The following is a 17760-nucleotide window of genomic DNA, read 5'->3' as shown; positions in this document are numbered from 1 at the left end:
GGGCGTCTTTGTAATGTCTCGACAAACGCTTGGGGGCGAGTTTCAATATCAACGATCGACGCAGAAGGAAAAACAAACTTCTTAACCCCCAACAAGTTGGAGGTTAAGAGGGGGCGACGTTTGTACCGTGTATAAAATACACGGAAGGCCCGCGAATCAAGCCCGTCTACCCATGACAGAAGATTCCAGAAGTTTCCAGAAGTCTTGTTGCCCAAGTTGCTTGCACATCAAGTTTATATCAGAATTAGGGTTACATAAACACTATAAATACATGTATCTTAAACCCTCAAGCGAGATGGAATCCTAGGTTAGCTAACCCGAATAAATACTACCACAATTTCAAGCACAACCTCAAATTCAACAGCAGAATCAGAGTTCCAGTCTAAAAGAGATGGTGAAGGCTATGATGCAAAAGCAAGATGAAATTTCCCAAGAACAAAAGGCAATATTTTAACAAAACCTACAATATCAACAAAAGAATGATGTTGTTGTTAAATACCTACAAAAACAGATGGGACAAATGGCAACCGATTTGAATTTACTAAAATCACAAGCATCGACAAAGTTGCCATCACAACCTTTCGTGAACCCAGGAGATAATGTTAATGCAGTGCTTTTGAGGAGTGGAAAGCAAATAGAAGAGCCAAAACAACAAGAAAAGGTTAGTCACGACTCAGAAAAGGAAGTAGAAGTTGAAACTGTTCCAAAGGAAAAGCCAACTTCAATCGGCCAACCTAAGGACGCAATTCCTACTTTTACCACACCACCTCAGTTTCTTAGTCGTTTTGCCAAGTCAAAGAAGCAATCTTTAGACAAGGAGATTATGTATATTTTCAGCAAGGTGCATATCAACATTCCATTTATTGAGGCCATCAGAACGGTATCCAGGTATGCCAAGGTTTTGAAGGATTTGTGTACAAAAAAAGAGAGGTTGATTGCTAACGAGGTCACTCAGGTGGGAGAAAGTGCTTCAGCCATGTTGTTAAATAAGATGCCTGCAAAGTGTAAAGATCCTGGTGGTTTTACAGTGCCAATTACTATTGGTAACAGGCGGTTTGACCGTGCTTTGCTTGATTTGGGAGCTTCCATAAGCGTAATATTAGCCTATGTTTATGATTCCTTGAATCTGGGACCTTTAAAGGAGACAGGGATTATCATTCAATTAACTAATAAAAGAAGTGAAATAACACCTAATTGTGCAATAAAAGAAGCTAGCTAGAAGTGTATAAGGGACAAAGACCAAGTGGAACTCGTTCAAGTACAAGATTTCTACTTTTCATTTTGTAGAGGACGAGAAGACGAAGGCAATGGCGAAAGAACTGAGTCATTCTGGGTTCGTATGAACAAGTTATGAGAAAAACAAGAACTTAGAAGACTAAAAGGGCAAAATGGTCATTTTACAGAACCAAATGCTAATGGCACCCCCACCGTGTGTTAAGGGGCAGCTTCTTATTAGGGGTAGTCAAGTTCAAGGGAAATACTAAAGGAAGTTCAGTCTTTTACAAGGGGGAAGAAGGATTCAAAATACGTTGAAGGCACCCGACCTATTTACTTAGGGAACTTCATCTTCCCTATTCCAACACAGAACACAGGCAATGGCAGACAGAACTTGATGATCGTGATGATCACGACGGAGATGGATCTTGATTAACAGTTACATTCAAACTTGAATACATCACTGGGTTCCTGGAGATGACAGAAAACATGGGTACTAGCCTGATTTCGATAAATCAATCATATTCGAGTTTGGCAATGGATTATTGGTTGCTGCTATTGAACCCGAGCTTGGAGATGATGATGCAGTTCAAGGTGAAGAACGAGTGGGTGTCGAATAGGCTTCAGTCGATGATGGCAGTGATGAAGAAGGTCTTTCGATTCTCGAGTTTGCGAAGTTATATGAGCAATGGTTGCTCACTGGAACAACATGGCCGTGATGATGAACTAGTGGTAGTTGTTGCTGCCAGTTTGTACCCCATTAAAATGGTGCATGTGCATACCGCACAAGCTATTTCATAATGGTGAAATTCAGTTTATTGGAGAAACCCGTTTCGGTTTATCATTGAGAACCATCGGTTTATTAAAGAAACTCATACGGCTTATTATAGAAGCCCATATGGCTTATTGAGGAAGCCCTATGGTTTATCAAAGAAACCAACTCTGGCTTATTGAGGAAGCCCAACCGGACTTATTAAGGAAGCTTGGTGGTTTATTAAAGAAACCAACTCTTGCTTATTGAGGAAGCCCAAACCGGACTTATTAAGGAAGCCCTGTAGTTTATTAAAGAAACCAACTTTGGCTTATTGAGGAAGCCCAACCGGACTTATTAAGGAAGCTCGGTGGTTTATTAAAGAAACCAACTCTGGCTTATTGAGGAAGCCCAACCAGACTTATTAAGGAAGCTCGGTGGTTTATTAAAGAAACCAACTCTGGCTTATTGAGGAAGCCCCAACCGGACTTATTAAGGAAGCCCGGTAGTTTATTAAAGAAACCAACTCTGGATTATTGAGGAAGCCCAACCGGACTTATTAAGGAAGCCCAACCAGACCTATCATGGAAACTCGTGGGTTTAATGAGGAAATCCACATGGCTTATTATAGAAGCCCGGTTCGGTTTATTGTGGAAACACGTGGTTTTTTTTAGGAAAACCCACATGACTTATTATAGAAACCCAGTTGGTTTATTATGGAAACCCGTGGGTTTATTGAGAAAACCCACATGGCTTATTATAGAATCCCGGTTCGGTTTATTGTGGAAACCCGTAGGTTTTTTGAGGAAACCCACATAGCTTTTTATAGAAGCCCCGTTCGATTTATTGTAGAAACCAATGGCTTATTATGAAGATTCTTAAACTCTATTCTATAATGGTAGAATTAAGGTGAAAATACAATTCTTCACCTGGAGCATAGGTGAAAAAACAATTTTCCAAAAATAAATTGAGAAATGGTGAAACACAATGAAAAAACATAGCGTAATTATAATGATTTTTGTTATGGGGAAAGCTGATTTGTTCAGGGGAAGCTAATTTTTTCTGCCCACCCCCCATCCCAATGCTAAGAATAGGGATGCACATGGATCGGGTTGGGTCGGGTTTGGCCTCACCCGTCACCCAACCCACTGATGGTGGGTAACATAAGTTGTCACCCGCAACCAACCCAACATTACAATGGGTTGCATCGGGTGGGTGGTGGGTTACCCACCATAAAATACAATGAACATTACATTAAGAATCCAATTGAAATAAGCCAACCCAAAATCAATCTTAGGAAACAAAACCCTAATTAGTATTTACAAATTACAATGATTCATAGTCTCACCTTTGGTTGTTGGTTTACTGGTGACGATGTTGATTGATTGCTGCTGGTGATGCTGTGATTTGATTTACAAAGCGAAGAGAAAATGAAAAAATAACTGAGCCTCTGAGACTGCCATTGAAGGGAACTGATTGAAGACTCTTCAGTGAAGAGAAGCTACCGATGATTAGGTTTAGGCATTATATATTATCACTTCAATGGATGTGGTTCATCTAGGATAAGTAATCTAAGGGTTAACATTAATTTAGAAATATTTAGGTGGATGGGTGGGTGGGTTGGGTCGGGTGAGGGAAGTTGTCACCCACAGTCGACCCACCATACGATGGGTTTTGATGTTGTGACCCATAGTCGACCCGCTCCTAAATGGGTTGGGTCGGGTGCGGGTAATTTCAGGCGGGTGTGGATTGGGTTGGTGGGTTGAATCGGTTTTGTGCATCCCTAGCTAAGAACGACCACTTGAGCCCACCTCATCCACATGTGTATTAACGGTTTTGGGAACTTTTGGGGGACGGTTCGTTAAGAGCTAGCACTATGGTGCCCTCCATCCCTTCCCAATCCCTCAATATCCATCAAAAACTCAAAAAACCAAGTACTACGATCTTCCATATCCTTACATGTGTAGGGATATCCCTCCCTTTCCCTACTAGGAGGATCACATCTGATCCTTCTTGTAGGAAAGAGAAATCACACGGCTACTGAGTAGCCGTAGCTTTTTACACGGCTACTGAGTAGTCGTTTCTGGTTTTTAAAGTTTTACCTTAGACTCTTTTTTTTTACTAGAACTCTTTTTTTTTACCTATTATATATCCTTTTTTTACTCTAAAATATCTTTTTTTTTACCTAGACAAATATATTTCCATTGGAAAAAAAAATTGGAAAAAAAATACGGCTACTGAGTTGTTGTTTGCCACTATTTATACGGATACTCAGTAATCATATCGTGCAGGGAAGGGATAAGAGAGCACCATATTGAGGTTGCCTTCCTTGTACTATCCCTTCCCTACATTTGAGGGATGGGGAATGGATGGATGGCAACATAGTGCTAGCTCTAAGAGTTTTTGTTTTTCAAAAATTATCAATGTCATTTTATCATCCATGCGTGTCGTGCATACATACAAAAGTTCACGTACGAATGAACTTCCCAAACCTAAAGTTTTCTTCGTCCCTAAACTCCATTCCATGGATTAAATTTTTTAAGTGAAGTGAATTTTTTGTCGGCTGCTACAGTTAGTTCGATATGGGTTTGGTCTAAGGATAATCTTGTAATACAAAATAGTTTGAAAATTCAATTTCAGTAAATATTTCCCACTATACAGTATACAGTGTACACATCTCTATAAAGTTAGCTTTCCAACACCGTGAGGAAACAACACACTTTTGTACCGTGTGAGGGGAGGGGTGGGGTGTGACCCGCTTATTAAAATTTTGCACATTCACCGTCCAGAGATTAAGAACTTTTACATTTCTACCCTTCATTTCCTCTTTGGTGCATTCCTCATGATAAAATTGCGGTCAACCTAGCATCTTGTATGGAATCATATTAAATGTTGCAGACAACACCTTTCGGTCTCTCTATCCGCAAAGGGAAGGGTGTACTTCCTAGAGAACGATAATGTGAGAAAAGTCTATAACTTGGACAACTAACATAGTCTAAATATGGGACAATTAATCCAGACCTTTGATCATTTCCATCTTCACCCCACTATTAATTCAAATGCTAGAATTATTCCTCTCTTCACGGTTAAGATTGTGACACCTATTATCTAAATTTTGGACTAGCCCCTTTTAGACTAGCTGTAGCAAGGTCGGATAATGTGTGATCTCCGGTGCCCCTGAGTATGTCATTACTCTGCTCACTATCTAGACCAGACGAGTGTCAGGAGGAGAGACATCTTCTTTTCCATCCATTCTCTCTTTTTTGGAAGTTGGTCGGTGTGTTGTGTTATTTCCACAGCTGACCTCTGATTCGACCTTGCTACAACTAGTCCAAATATAGGACAATTAATCCATCTCGGAAAAGTCTATAACTTGGAAAACTAACATAGTTCAGATATAGGACAATTAATCCAGACCTTTGATCATTCCCATCTTCATCCCACTACCAATCCCAATGCTAGAATTATTCCCCTCTTCACCGTTAAGATTGTGACACCTATTGTCCAAATTTTGGACTAGCTCCTGTTGGACTAGCTGTAGCAAGGTCGTCTCTTTACCGTAAAACACAGGATTTGTAGAGTTTAGCTGGTGGTGCAGGTAATGAGACAAGACACGAGGAGACTCCCAGACCACGAAACACGAAATTATAGGTTATAGCACGACATATAGAATTGCACAGTAAAACACAGGCAGTAACATCTCCTTAATCGACTCACTCTAAAACATATCATTTTCGCATTTAATTAGGGACCTTGCAACAGCCGAGACAACAATTTTTACGGAAGTGATACACCAACCGGTAATAAATAGATAGTTGTTGTATACTCTCCAGGCGATAAGACAAGATAAGACGAGGCCATTTTCGTTTCCCAAAAAATCCAGGGTTAAGGCTGACTAGCTGGTGGTGTATACTCCGAAGATGAGAGTCATGACTCATGAGCTAAGACGAGACATGGTGTATGGAAAGCATCTTCGTTCGGAAGTGACGGTAGTGATACACCAACTGATAATTCTTCCGGTAGGGGATCGTGTGGTCTTAACTCTTAAAGAATGCTTCTCTACGACATAATTATAAATGGTGTTACGGTGCGTCCCATTGTTCTCTCAGTCGAGATTATTTACCAGGAGAAATTGTCGGTAAGGCTATAACGGAAGGTAGAGTTAGTTTTCCCCTTTTTTGACGCAATCTTAGCGTAGCCACCGGCTTACATCCCTGAACAAACTCGGCCCACTTCCCCACAGTAAATTAGAAATAATTACACGAGATCTCCAATGTTTGAATGGAGACTCGATTGCTGACCTCCTACTTGAGAATAGTGCAGTTAGACTTGCTACTGGAAAAGGCTTTGGATTTGGAATAGTGATGTTAGATTTTTAGAGACCATGTTGGTGAAGTATTAGGCCAAGCACTATGGTGCCCTTTTATCCCTTCCCTACTTGATACGGAAACTCAGTATCCGTCAGTCAACTCGTTGACTTGACCATGACGGAAACTCATTTTCCGTCACAAAGGAATAAAGTTACAGAGCTCGATCTTTCCTCTCATTTCTTCTTCTTCTTCTTCTTCTTCTTCTTCTTCTCTATTTTATTTCTCCCTAAAACCCTCTTTTCCCCATTCAATTTAACGAGTCTCTGGTACGATTCAGGGTCTGAAATTTAGAATTACTTGGCCTTACAGAGTTTTCCCAACAAATGAGAGATAGGGAAGGGAAATAAGGTACCATAATACTTGGCCTTACGGAGTTTAAGAATGAAATATCACCTTTGTCATGTGATGGGGTTGCACAAACCCGACCTACACACACATGTTTTTACTCACACCCGACTCTAACCTTAAGGCCCTACCCTCGCAATAGCGACACAACCAGTTATTGCATTTTCTATTTATTTTTTTAACATCAGAGTTTCAAGTGAAAAACTCATTTTCCAATAGTGTTAGGATTGTACTCCGTCTTTTATCATGCGATATAATGATCCTGAATGCGATGTAACGATATGAAAGTGGCGTCACCACCACCCACAAATAGCAACACTGTCAAACTACACTAATGGATGGAAAATTTTAAATTATGTATGGAAGGATAAATAGTTAACTTCACTAATATATTTAACAGTGAGTCACCACTTGACTCTCTTCCTAATGGAAGTACGACCATTTTGTAAAGTGTTTATAACACTAGCCACTAGGATGGTTCGGTGAACGGGGTCTTTATATTAGAACTATTTCTTACCATCGAATAAATAAATCAAAATTACAGCTCCGAAAATTAATGATAATTTCTTATTCCCTAAATATGTATTCATTAACCACCCATACGTCTTATTAACCACTCATACGTCTTATTAATTTCTTGTTCTGTACTTCACACAAACTCAAGCTCTCTATAAATGTGGTAGTACTTTGATTAATATACAAGGCCTCAGTCTAGGGGACCAACCTTATCTTTTTTAATTGTTCTGCAAAAGCCTAGTTGGGATTTGGGACCAGATTTTTTATTTTATTTTAGCGATTTTTGAAGTTCTACAGTAGATCATCAATGACCCAAAAATCTTGTTTAATAATAGTTTTTAGTTTGTTCTTGATAATCAATAAATAATAGGGGAAGGAAAATATGAAATTTTTATGGTAAAAGTTTATTTTAAAAAAAAACTTCTTTTATCAACTAAATTCCGGACGTGAGGAGTAAATTTGAAGGAGAAAACATTTCAAGTGTTTTCTTGCATGTATGTTGAGTAAAACAGTGAGTTTGCACCTTTATTTCTGGTGAAGAAATTTGTTTTTATCTTCATTTCGTCATTCAGTACGGGACCTCCCCGGCCCTAAGGGTTCGTCGTTACCTTGATTAAGGGTTTAGAGTCTTTAGACTTTAGATTGGCAACACGTCACGAGGGGAAATTAAATTTTGAATTCGCAGACAGCTAATCCTTGTAACTCTGTTTTTGGTTCCCCCGATTACATTTAATTACTCTCCGCACTCACTGTAGGTGTTTAGACGACTAGACAAGACAAGACTAGACCCTTCCAAGCTAGATACTTGATTATTGTACATGTGTGGCTCCAAGGAAATAAGATGATAGTACAAGACGAGACCGCATCCATTGAGATAATAATTATTAGACATTGTTTCTATTAATTTTAAATAAATTTTTGGGGAGATAAGACGTCTGCTTTCCGTCCTCTTTTCGGCGGTCTATAGTCTCTAGCTCTACTAATAATCATCAGGAAACCCCTATCAAAATACTTAAAAAGCGAATAAAGTAATCAAAACATACAACAGTGGCTTGCTTCAATAGGGGAGATTTTGTGTAAACGTCCATTGAGAGTTTGCGGTCTATAGTCTCTAGGTCTACTAATTTGGGGAGATAAGTCGATGCCTCGGAACAGAGATTTCTTAAGTCGTTTTTCTTCGTGCCAATCAATACAAATTCGAGAAGTGCTATTCCGCACGATCTTGCGGGAAGCTATCCCGCTCAAGCGGTTTTTTTACCGTTAGATTATATTATGTTAAAATCCGGATTTAACAGTCTTGAACCCTTAAAGGGGAAGTGGTGGGTAATTTTATGGCAAATTGGTGTGAGAAAATGTTAAAGTCTGCGGGCTTCCAACTCAAAACCAATTGGAAATGAGTGGAGCAGCCCTTCCATATTATATTTAAGTTAATTAAACGGATTATAGCGATGTGAGACTATTTGTCCTTTCACACGCCCCCTCACGTGTAAGGCCAGTCACTGGGCCTCACACGTGGACCTACGTACGAGTTACCAGTCCATCGGTAACATGTGTACACAAGTGAGTGACTAAATCAGGGGGTAACATCACGGCCAGTATCGGCACTGGCCTACACCCGGGGTGTACAAGTGACAAAATCAGTTAAACACTTCGGCCAACTCGGGCTACATCCGGCGTACGCAGGTCTAGGTATGAGACTTAGCTCTGATACCATGTTAAAGTCTGCGGGCATCCAACTCAAAACCAATTGGCAATGAATGGATCGATCCTTCCATATTATATTTAAGTTAATTAAACGGATTATAGCGATGTGGGACTATTTGTCCTTTCACAGAAAGCTATCATGACACGGAAAGGATTTGGACCCATAGATTGATGTCTGCTTCCCCCTGGTCAATAGTATACTAGGGTCTCTACTCTCCAGATGAGAAGACAAGACCCCTCCAAGCAAAGCATATATAATACTTACTAGATTTCGAGGTAGTAGTCTGCCCCATGTAATCATCAGAAAAGATGTTTGTTTTTCTCCCTATTTTCTTTCGATTTTCGCTAGTCCTTAACCCTACGCCAATCCTATGATTAGCTCTGCTTCCTAGGAGCAGCTTCAGAGAGAGTGGGCTCCATGAGATGTTAACATCAATAGATAGAGGTAGTAGTTCTGGGACATGGCTAGTAACTAAAAGTAAGTCCATATTTTGATGGACTTTTAGACAGAAAACTCCAGATGGAAAAATAAATCCGGACATTTAATCATTCCCCTCTTCACCCCGCTACTAATACCGATGCTAGAATCATTCCCCTCTTTAACCATTAAGATTGTGCCAATGCCTGCTGTCCCAGCTGTAGACGCTCCCCTTTTAGACCAGAAACACCGATAATGCTAGACTTCCCCCCACCCATGTCCACCATGAGGTGTCATGCAGATAATGGTATGATGCCACACAAAAGGGCCCACTGCTAATCCTTTTCTTTTTTTAATTGGAACCCACTGCTAATGCCAATCCAAGGGATCAAGGGCTAAGATCAATGACACCTAATGGTGAAATAGAGTGGGGGAGGTGTTGCATCTTCGCGGAAACACTAAGGCTGGGATAAAAAAACAAATCCAAAACCAAAAATCATGGTTCAGATATGAGACAGGATAGGAGGAAAGGAAGAGAGAAAGTGATGTGGTACCCATCCGTGGCTGCACACAAAAGCAGTCCCCTGTTAAGCTGCGGTTCCAAGAGCGCCATCACTTTAGCTTTATGACAGAGAATCAAAGGGAAAAAGCTAAAGGTGTACCAAAAACCAAAATCAAAGACCTTAACAACGGCTGGTTTTTAATTATCAAAAACTCTTAATGAACCGTGGAATAAAACCACGTAAAAACCACGCTATCACATAACCCAAAAGGGACCCCCTGTTTTTCTCTGCAGGGCAGGGCCCACACATTTCTGTCTTTAAATGGTTTTTACGTGGTTCATTTCCACGGTTCATATAGAATAACTCTTTAATTATTTCCTCGGTGGTTCTAAACATACAACATCATAAACCACACAAAAACCGAATTCTAAAAAGCTCCCACTTTTTTTTTTGTGGCTCCCATAGGCCCCGTGGAGAGTAGCAGGTGCGCCGGGTGTTTGTGAGAGCATTATGGCGGGTTTTTTTTCACGGTTTATTTCATGAGTAATTCTTAATGAACCGAGATTTTGAACCACACCAAAACAACACCCTCACAGTGGGTGGGCCCCGCCGAAGGGAGAAAATAGGGGTGCAGGCTTTGGGCCCACCCACTGTGAGGGTGTTGTTTTGGCGTGGTTTAAAATCTCGGTTCATACATAATTTTCGTTATTTCATTGTCTGTGACTGTGAAGAATTTTTTTTATTTCCTAACCGTGAATTTATGAGTGGAACTGTGGAAGTATATTGTTCTCTATTCTTACATAATTATGCAACGAAAGGGAAAAGGCATACGTATTTCAGAGCATTTCGTTGAAACTGAAAGGAAATACATACTTATAGCATAAATAGACCTTGCCGATTTCTGGTTTAGGGTTCAGTCGTGGTCGTTTATGATTAAAACCTTGCCGAAAATACTTAAAATTTGATACTGTTAGTTTTTTATTTTAAGAAAATGGAATAAACATCAAACTAAATAGACCAAAATGGTTTTTCATTTATTGAATCGGAAAAGCATACATATTTTTCATTACATTGATAAGATAGATCATAGAATTTGAAATGAACCCTTATTCGTATCGGTCAAAATCATTGGTAATATTTTCCAAGATGCGATAGCTATCATTTTGTTCAAACTCTTTCCCATGAACTGCCTCATATTTGCGGTGAGCTCTCGACCACTATAGAAACCAATACGTTGTGTTATATAGTGTTATTCAAAACGATTTCTAATGAAACAACTTATTAAAAAACTTACTCTTATCGCACCCGACATAGTGGGATTGGCTTCCTTTTGGGCTTTCATTTCCTTTTTGAAAACTTCGCATTCTTCAAAGACTTCCTCGAATCTTTCGTTAACGATTGCCAAAGTTCTTCCGTTACGATTTCCGTTTAGTGCAACAAAAACTATGAAAACACGGTTCCAAAAAGACATGGATGTTTGATCAACGTCAATGTCTAGATATTCATCGTGTTGTCTGACCGTTGCCCAGGCTCTAACAATCGCGGAATCTTCTTCATTGGTGTAGGAATCACCATAGTGTTTTTTTTCTTTTTTTTTGGATGAGAAATAGTTGAGAATGAATACGAGAGCTTATAACTAGAATTTGGGTGAGTAAGAAGAATGATAGAATTAGAATGGTCTACTTTTAAATTTGGTACTCCCTCCGTCCTAGTTTAGATGCCTAAGATGCCTAATAGGATTTTGCACAAAAATTAAGAAGCACAAAGAGTAGTTTTATTCCCACAATTACTCTAGGTTAGTATTTAAGGTTCCTAGTTTTAAGATGTCTAGGTTTTTGTTGTTTACTTGGAAAACTTTTAAATTAAAGGAAATACAAGAGAAGTATTAAAAGTGTGTCTAGAAAATTGATATACACAACTCTCCACGTTATGGCCTGATTCCAAGCATACACTACCAAATGTCCTCACCTAAATATTGTCACGTCAATAGATCTGTTTGTACCATGATATTTTGGTACCAATATCAGTTAATCTTGGTGTTATAAACGGGAAAAATCCATCAGCTTTGCCCGGTAACTATACGCACTGGCCCATTATCATATTGGCCCGTTTTCGACAACCCACTTCTGCTAACCCAGATGAAGACTCTAGAAGTTTCTACACGTCTACATAACTGTATAAATATATGTATTCCAAACCCTAATAGAGGGATTACACCATGAAAACCCTAGGGGAAAACAGAAAACCATGGTATTATCATCTAAAGACTTAAAGGCCTAGACAAATAAAGCTCCCATGTTGAGTAATTAGGAAACCCTCGTTTTCTATTGGCCGAAATAAGTTTTTTTTGAGTTTTTTGAAACTAGCGTTTTGGTGAGGACACTTGGAAACGTATGATTGGTTTAGAAAGAATAGGAAAAAATAAGCGAGGACACTTGGCAACGTACGACTGGTTTAAAAAGAATAGGAAAAGATTAAAAAAACTAAAAAAACCAAATTTAGAATTCATGAGGACACTTGGAAATCGAGTATCTACCGTATAAGGACTCTTTTTTCCAAATTAATATATAAAGGGGGGAAACTCAACATATTTTCTGCGAAAATAAAAAAAAATATACACATATTGTCCACCTATTAAATGTGTTTGTCCGCCACACCAAATCATAAAAACGTCGCCATGAGGCGGGGAGAAGCCCTGCGCGCACCAAATCAAAAATGCATCGCCACAGGACGGGGCGAAACCCCGTGCACACCAAATCAAAAAAGCGTCCCCATGGGGCGGGACAAAGCCCCACGCACACCAATTCAAAAATGCATCTCCACGGGACGAGGCGAAGCCTTGCTGACGCCAAATCAAAAATACATCCCCACGGAGCTGGGCGGGGCGAAGCCACAACAAATTAAAAGAAATAAAATGCCCAGTGCGTAGCACGGGCACAAATCTAGTAATCAATAAAACATCTCTCCATATAGAGATTCCTCCGTGGATGTAGGCAACACTTGCTGAACCACGTTAAATCCGTGTCTCATTTATACACTTTTCAATCCCTAGTTCATATCATTATCATTAAATCGATTGTGTTTTGTTCCTAAAGTAATTTTTGGTACAAACAAGATCCAAATTAAATTTATTTTTTATTTTTTTTGTTCTTTTTAAACCCCAATCATGCCAAGTGTCTTCAAAAACAAAACTCTTTTCACAAAACTCAAAAAGAAAGCCCGCCTATAGAATGCAAGGGTTTCCTCACCGTTCAACGTGGGAGCTTTATTTTTCTGAGATAGGATCGGGTGACAGACTTAATATGACAGAGTTTCTCACAGATCCCGACGACCAATTGATAAAAAAAAACTGAATGATTGTGATTAATTGATGAAACACGCGGGTTTTGGTATATATCCACGACCCGGTTTGAACAGAACTTCAGAATACAACAAAACCTCTATATAACAATATTCTAGGGACCACAAAAAAAATCTTATGTGAAGGTTATTCTTATATGGAGGTCTACCTTAAATAGACCGAAAGAAAAACTTTCATACATGCACTTGAGAAAATACACAAATATGCATGGGAAACACAAAAATGTGTCTAGAAAAATATGAACTCAACTTTGAAACCGAAAATTGACCAATGAAACTATATAAGTGAAAGATGGTACTGAAAATTGATCAATGAAACTATATGAGTGAAAGTTATTTGCACTAAATTTTGCACAAAAAATGCAATGAATCTAATTTGAAGACGGCTTCTAAGACGTTGGATGAGCAAATAAACGGTTAGATTTGCATTCAGTTTAGATCTCACCACTTTCACTTCGGAACCCACCATTTTTCTAAAGGGTTCAATGTTTCTGGATCTGGGTTTTAGCAGTGGGATAGCACTGCTTTAAATCATTTAAAGAATTAAAGGTGGGAAATGGGGCCTAGTGTTTGTCAGATCGTTACACGTGTATCATAAAATTGCCAGAGTTCTATAGTGGCAAAGCCGTGTTGCCAAACCATGTTACAAACGAAAATTTGTTACCCAAAATTTTCTCACGGCTATAACTTTTCCGTATCAATAATATTTATATCACACGGCTTATAGTATGCCGTATTTCTTGTTATTTTTTAAAAGGCCCGCATAGGGATCACTTTCAGCCGCCCTTTCGTTTGAATGAGTGTTTGATTGAGTATAGGATGAAAGGGGGTTTCACTCTATCCATAGTGTAACCTAATTTGATGAAATTTGATCAACTTTTCCATTTTGAAAGAGACTCTCAATCCTCATAGCCCTTGCTCTTAACCGTATAGGGAAGACTTTCACTCACTCGTTCAGATGAAAGAGAAGGTGATTGAGTTTGGGGTGAAAGGGAGTTTCCCTCTACCCATAGTGGAACCTAATTTGATCAAATTTGATCAACTCTTTCATCTCGAAAAAACAACTCTTTCATTATTGTCTGATGAGATGAATGGTGTCATGGTAAAGAGGAAGGAACAGAGAGGAGTGCCCTATTAAACCGGGTTTGGGGTTAATAAAAAAAACTCGTGTTTTACCATTTCTTCCCAGCCCTTCAATTTTTTTATATCCAATGGCTGTTGGGGTCTGTGAGAGACTCTGTCATATTCATTCCATCACCCGATCCTTACCTCTATTTGTCTAGACTCTAGGCCTTAGAGCTAGCACTAGGGTGCCCTCCAAACCCTTCCTTATCCCTCAAATGTAGGGAAGGGATAGCACAAGGAAGGCAGTCTCACTATGGTGTCCTCTTATCCCTTCCCTACATGAAACGGCTACTCAGTAGCCGTATGAATAGTGTCAAACGGCTACTCAATAGTCGTATTTTTTTTTGCAGTTTTTTTTCAATGGGAATATATTTGTCTAGGTAAAAATATATTTTAGCGTAAAAAAATGATATATAATAGATAAAAAAGAGATATAATAGGTAAAAAAAGAGTTTTAGTAAAAAAATTAGTGGAAAAGAAAACTTTTAAAGTAAAACTTTAAAAACCAGAAACGGTTACTCAGTAGCCGTGTAAAATGCTACCGCTATTCAGTAGCCGTAAAGGGTAAATTTATATGGCTAATGAGTAGCCGTGTGATTTCCCTTCTCTACAAGCGGGATCAGATGTGATCTTCCGTGTAGGGAAAGGGGTGGATATCCCTACACATATAGGGATATGGGAGATCATAGTAGATGGTTTTTAGAGATTTTGAGAGATAGTGAGGGATAGGGAAGGGATGGAGAGCACCATAGTGCCAGCTCTTAAAGTCCTTATAGAATATTCTAAATATTAGTTTCAAAAAGAAAAGGACCATAATTCGTCATCTCCTCGTCTCCACCCTTGTTTCGACTTTTTTTTCGCTCCCTTCCCTCCTCAAAAGTTATTTTCACGTTTTTAAACCTTTTAGCTTGAGATGAGATACCTAAATGTTGTCGATTTGTCAAGTGATGATGAGACTGAACACCCAAAAGCTTATTTCGAACAGGATTTAAATCTGTTACCAAGTAATTTCCCGCCGAAGAAGCTAACTAAATCTGTTGCAGTTCATTGAATCAGAGGAATTACACAGTTATATCTTCTTTGCCTCCTGCTCCCCTTACTCGTCAATTCTGGGAAGCTGGCTTCTATAAGAACAATCGGTCTTCTATGATCGCCTCTCAAAATGGGCAAAATCATCAGGAAGTTCACCCCAATATTTTTCACTCAAATGCTACTTCACACAAGTGGGCCTTTGGTGCGATCACTGAGATGATTGACAATGCTGTCGATGAGATTCAACATGGAGCTACTTTTGTCATTGTAGATAAAATCCAAACTCCTTTTGTTGAAATTCCTGCTTTACTAATTCAAGATGATGGAGGCGGTATGGACCCTGAAACAATGCGACGCTGTATGAGCTTTGATTTCTTGGGTAAGAAATCAAATCATTCCATTGGAAAATATGGAAATGGGATCAGGACAAGCACGATGAGGCTTGGGGCCGATGTAATGGTATTTAGCCGCCACCGGTGTGCTCATCAAAAGTCATTCACTCAAAGTGTTGGTCTCCTTTCGTACACCTTCTTGAAACAAACACGTCATGATGGAGTAGTGGTTCCAATGGTTGAATTTATATTCAATAAAACAAAGTTGTTACGTTCTTCAAAGGAACACTTTTCTATTAATCTTTCGATGCTCCTAAAGTGGTCTCCTTATAAAATGGTGTTGATGGGGTTTTTAACTTAGGGTTAAAATCGTAAAATCTTGCATCAGATGTGACGTCATTCTGCAAGGAAACGGTGTTGCGAGTACTAATCTCTCCACCGACACATTTATTGAGCCGCTCAATATATTTTTATCCATAATACTCTGTAAATTTCGGCACCTCGCCAATACGAGACTCACTGAGTACTTTCCTGTGCTATGTTCCCCAACAGAACCCTTAATCGGTATGGCATGACGGATTTATGTTCACTCGCAGCGGAGTAGCATGAACCTCCAAGTATCAAAGTTAAGGCCATTGATTGAAATGCTCAGACATAAAGCACACTGCATTCTGTGGATAAAGATTTTGTGTGAAAGCATACAAAATCCAGCTAATTATCGTGATAACTCGCAAAGAACTCATAAACCCAACTAATTTGCAAATCAGGGTTTTGCGCCCCGCGCAGTATACTGAACCCCGTTGGTCGAAACCATGCTTAAACAAGTTAGGCAACCAAATCCGCCACAGCGCGCTAAAAGTGCGGCCGCGCCCTAGCATGTCGGCCCTCTTCCCGTCGACCAATCAGGTCGCTTCAAACCTTCCACGGCCTCAAAAAGGTCGCCATGCTAAGTTGGCTTCCCAAAACACGCAAGCTTCCCGAAACGCGCTAGCTTCCCAAAAAAGCCAGCATGCCCCACGCGCATGCCGCACTTGCCATGCGCGCATGCTAGATGTGCTTACCAGACGCGCATGCCAGACGCGCATGCCAGACGCGCTTGCCAGACGCGCTTACCAGACGCGCATGCCAGACGCGATTTACCAGACGCGCATGCCAGACGCGCTTTCCAGACGCGCATGCCAGATGCGCTTACTAGACGCGCAAGCCAGAAACGCTTCCCAAACGCGCATGCCAGCGACACTTACAACACCACGGCCACTGGAAGACCATCATGCCACGACTACTAGCACGTCGCTATGCCACGGACACTGGCATGCCACCATGCCACAGCTACTAGCACATCGCTATGTCACGACCACTGGCATGCCACCATGCCACAGCTACTAGCACGTCGCTATGCCACGGTCACTGGCATGCCACCATGCCACATCTGTAGATGCTGGATTTTCGACAAAGGCTAAATTCGTAAACTCATAATTATACGAAGCTCTGATTCAGCAATCATACGTGAGTATCGAGACACGGGTCTTTCATTGAATTCTCAACGGAGAGTACTTTCTCTCAGAGTACATGTAGATATGTAGTCTCATGGCCAGACAACGGCATATCTCATGAATGCTGAACACTTCAGTGATTATTTCTATATAGTATCACGAGATGGACGACTCCTAGACAGCTTGCTCTGCTAGTATAGAGCGATAACGTCTTCAGGAACAAACAACGAGTTTACCCTGACTATATAAAGGATATGACTTACCGGCAAGCTCATATCAGGATAATTAATGCTCCTAGACAGCTTGCTCTGCTAGTATAGAGCCACAAAGTTAATTATTCCTAATTACAATCGCTCCTATTCCATGGTCGAATCCACGACTGGTCCCATGGAATGACAATAACAATTGTTCTGATTCTATGATCGAATCCACAGCTTGATCTCATAGAATAGCAATAACTATATTATCTCATTACTCCGATTTCATGATCGAATCCACAACTGGTCTCATAAATAGTAATAGATAAACCTTAATTACTCCGATTCTATGGTCGAATCTACGATCCCATGGAATGGTAATGCTCACTTTATTATTCT

At 39.9% G+C, this 17760-nt stretch overlaps 1 pseudogene; it reads left to right on the top strand.

Moving 5' to 3' along the window:
- The first annotated feature begins 520 nt into the window (after positions 1–520).
- The window catches only part of LOC113344027, a 39633-nt pseudogene continuing 22393 nt past the window's right edge, over positions 521–17760 (top strand).

This window comes from Papaver somniferum, unplaced genomic scaffold, assembly GCF_003573695.1.
Source record: "Papaver somniferum cultivar HN1 unplaced genomic scaffold, ASM357369v1 unplaced-scaffold_70, whole genome shotgun sequence".
NCBI lineage: Eukaryota > Viridiplantae > Streptophyta > Magnoliopsida > Ranunculales > Papaveraceae > Papaver > Papaver somniferum.
This window is presented reverse-complemented; position numbering and strand designations above follow the sequence as displayed.